The 4,047-nt window shown below is 39.0% G+C and overlaps 1 protein-coding gene across 1 annotated transcript in view; it reads left to right on the top strand.

Moving 5' to 3' along the window:
* Ccdc192 (coiled-coil domain containing 192) overlaps positions 1-4,047 on the top strand; it is a 202,052-nt gene that overhangs the window by 111,398 nt on the left and 86,607 nt on the right. The gene's annotated exons all lie outside the window — the stretch shown is intronic.

The raw sequence follows: 4,047 nt of genomic DNA, 5'->3' as shown, positions 1-4,047 counted from the left end.
TCCAGATGTCTCCACTTTAGGGCCTTGGGTTTTCCCAACCCGCCTCAGCTGAGACCTCGGTCACCCTCAGCCCTCAGCAACAATATCTATAGAATTCTGATTTTGCTCTTCATTGTGGTTTTCTGCCATGGTGGGAGGGAGAGTCACTTTGTAAGCTACTGAAGATAGCTAGTGATTCTCACACTTGGCTCTAAACTGTTTGTTAAAGCCATCAGTTTCCCAGTATTTTTCTGCATATTTAATCTCACCAAGCTGATTGCATTATATTTGCAAATGTTATTATTTAACTGCCCAAAATCTGAATCTGCATGAGTCTAGGTATTCACTCTCTACTGGAATATTCTCCTGCTACCACCATGAAAGTTTTAGCAAATAAACCATCACCTATTCTTCAGACAATCTACACACCATATGCTACTATCTAGAATGGGGGGCTTAATATCCTTAAAAATGTTATTTTCCATATATGTAATAATTTTTAAAATGTTAGAATTCTTTGCTTTCTCAAACACACACTCATTTCTCAACTAGGCACACTTATAGTGTTGTCTATGCTTCATGTTTCCATTTGCCCAATCAGCCAAGTTTTTGTAAATTTCATGATTTTTAATTGGTAATATTTTACCGGTGAACAGTGATCTAAGTATCAAAATCACATGCAATAACAATTCTCTTTCCCATCCCTTTAGAAAGTGAGATCTACTAGAAGAAAGTTCAGTCGTTAGGGGTATTCCCTTGATGGAGAAATCAGGCTCTGCGTGTCTGCTCTCTTTGTCTCTGTCTCTGTCTCTGTCTCTGTCTCTGTCTCTGTCTTTTTGCCTCTCCAGATCTCCATGAGTCTGTGAGGTAAACCAGCCTTGCATCTCCATGTACTCCACACCCTGAGGTTTTACCTTAGCACAGGCCCCAAAACAACAGAATCAGGTGACCATGGTCTGAAAACATGATCCAAAGAAAAATTTTCTTCTTTTTAGGTTGATTGTCTGCATATTTTTTGTCACAGCCACAGAAAACTGACTAAAACGTGCCTCTTGTTGTTTTTAACATCACGCGCAGCACTCCTGTGTGTTTCTGCAGTCTCTCACTCTCTCAGAGAGGCCCACTGCTTTCCCCCGACTCTGTGTTTCTCACTTCTCCTTCCCTTGCAAACCCACACAGACTGTCCCCTCTGCCTTCCGGTCTTGGCCTTCCTTGACCTAATTAATGTCCCTGTATTTGTCAGTTTTCCCACTGCTTGACACAATACGCAACACCCATAACTTGAAAGAAGAGAGATTTATTTAGCTCACAGTTTCAAGGTCATCCAGTCAATGGTCAGCTGGCTCCAGGGCAGAAACATGACGGTGGAAAAGCCTGCTTAATTCACACTATTCATAAAGCAGACCAGGGAGCAGCAGCCAGAGGAGAATGTGCAAAGCACCATGTATTAATTAGCCAAGGCTGTAGCTCTGTGACCCAGCAAGACAGCCAGAAGCATGCTCCACCAATTGCCTGGGAAACTCCCCACCCAATCGAGTTGACACAATAAACCTTACTGCCACAGCGTCTTATCTTTCAGTCCTCCATCTATGAAAATCTTTCCTAACTTCCTTAAAGACTTACATCTTTAGTATAAACACTCAGAATGCCATATGTCACGGCGGACAGTTGTGAGCACTGGGAGTGTATGTGCTTCCATAGCCACTCTAAACACTGTGAAAGAACTGTAGCCGGCTCACTTATTTCTGTATTTCTGAGTTGTTAACCCTGGAAAACCAGTATTTCCTGCATCATTGGATGAAGCATTTGCCCACTCATGGTTCCAGCTTACAAAGGACTCAGACAACAAGGAAGGCCTAGTCACTCTTTAAACTCACAATCACCATTCTAAAGCTAGAAAAATAAAAGGAGCAAAGTTATCCCCATGACTTGATATTGTACTCAGATTCAACACCCTGCTCCATTTCTCTAAAATGTCCTAACATATTTTTAAATTTATTTATTTTTTTATTTTATTTTTTATTTCTATGACTTCTTAGATCATCCACCAATTTACTAAATCTCTTGTCTGCTATATATATATATTATACAGTTCTATGTCTATATTCTATTCTATATACTCATATATCTTTCAATTGTCATAATTTTCTTTCTTGGTACTGGAGATTGAACTCAACCTAGCACTTTCCAGGCAAGCGCTGTGCCACTGGGCTAAATCCTTGGCCCCATAATTTTCATTTTCAAATTTTTACTAGATTCTTTTTCATACTTTTTGGTTTTTTTTTTTGTACCAGGGATTGAACTCATGACCTCACACTTACCAGGCAGATGCTTATGCCACTGAGCTAAATCCCCCGCCCACTTCATACCCTTTTTTATAACACCTTTAAAAAATATATTTGAATGTCAAAATCCTCTGAGATTTGTCTATTACTAATATTTCCTGGGTATGAATTCTTCTGTTAGGCCTAATTCTTCTCACCTCAGTGAATTAGCTTTTGTAATTTCTAACTTCCAAATGTGACTTTATTATTTTCCATGGGAACAATAATTATCAGTTCCAAGTGTTACTCTTCTAACACCTTCTACATTCCATTGGGTTCCATACTAATTTTTTAATTTTTAGCTCATGGTTTCTGTACAGTGTAAATGAGAATCAGAGAAATAGCATGCATGGCATTGACTTGGGGTTCAAATTTCCCCCAGTGTCTCCTTTCCACCCCCATCTTATATTCTTACAAAATCTCTCAGTTGTTGGTCTAAATATCAAGTCCTTGCCCCAACTAAAATGCTCTTTAGATCAAGGTTAATACAAGAGTACCACAGCCCTGTTTCACGTGAACAAGGGCTGTGCTGCACGGCCCAAGCTCAGGGTCTGTGTCCGATCGTGAGAGCTCTCTGGGTGTGCATTTCCAGTCCTGTTCACAATTACATGCTCTGAATTCCTGCTGCAGTTTTATTACCAAGATTTTTCATCTTTGTGATTTGGTGTGTGTGTGTTTGTAATTTTCAATTTGTAATGTATTTTTCTATAGTATCATGTAATTGGTATGAAGAAGATAATTCCCCAAATCAATACAATTTGTCATCTTAACCAAAAGTTTGCATGGACATTTTTAAGAAAGATACTAAGTAACTATAATGTACACAAAAGTTTAGAAATCCTACATGAAAGTTCAAGAGTCTCTGCATTGCGGAATCCCATATTTTTTAATCCTGGCCCTTACCTACTTCACATGGACAAAGCAATCACTTCCCTTCAATTTTCCTTCCTCAATATTCTGGTCCTCTCACTACCTCCCAATTTACTCATGTCACTAAAATGCTTTCATAATTGAAATCCTTGCATTCACAACTTCTCCCTTAAGGTTCCACCCAGCTCACAGCACCCAACTGATCTAAGACATGTCTCTGTCCAAGTCTAAAATTTGTCCATTTCCCAGACCTTTTATACTATACAAGTGATCATCAAGACCCAGCCTATATCCTTCTGGCTTTTATCTGTTTGCCTGCACCTCATGTGATTTGCTGTCTAGAAAATGCTATTTCCCAATCTCAGTCATGTTAGAATAACTTCCTCCTTGAGCCTCTCTTTTTACTAGCCTGGCAGATCATTCATATTTCACACTCAGAAGCTGTCTCCTCTAGGAAACCTCCCTTGAGCAGTGTAAAATGTCTCAGCTTTCTGCTCCCAGAACGCTGTACACAGATCCTTTTAGAAACATACATTTAAAATGCACTATATATTTGCCTTTTTCATAAGACAAAAGTTTCCAAGGGAAAAGGATTATGTATTATCTCTACTTTATTTACCCAGCATGTGGCTTACAGCTTGACACATAGTTACATATTCAATATTTGCTAAACTGAAGTAAATTATTAAGAATCTCAGAAAAGCCAACTCCTCTCAAGGAGCTGTGCAGGCTGAATTATCTTCTTTGAAAACTAGCTGTTTTGGAAAGCCTAACTGCATAACAAAAACATGCCTGTCTTAGGCTAAAGATTTTATTTATTTATTTGGTAACGAGGATTGAACTCATGACCTCATGCTCGCGACGCAGGAACTTA

This window comes from Cavia porcellus, unplaced genomic scaffold (assembly GCF_034190915.1).
Source record: "Cavia porcellus strain 051 isolate PalLab524CR breed Dunkin Hartley unplaced genomic scaffold, mCavPor4.1 scaffold_21, whole genome shotgun sequence".
Classification (NCBI taxonomy): domain Eukaryota; kingdom Metazoa; phylum Chordata; class Mammalia; order Rodentia; family Caviidae; genus Cavia; species Cavia porcellus.
This window is presented reverse-complemented; position numbering and strand designations above follow the sequence as displayed.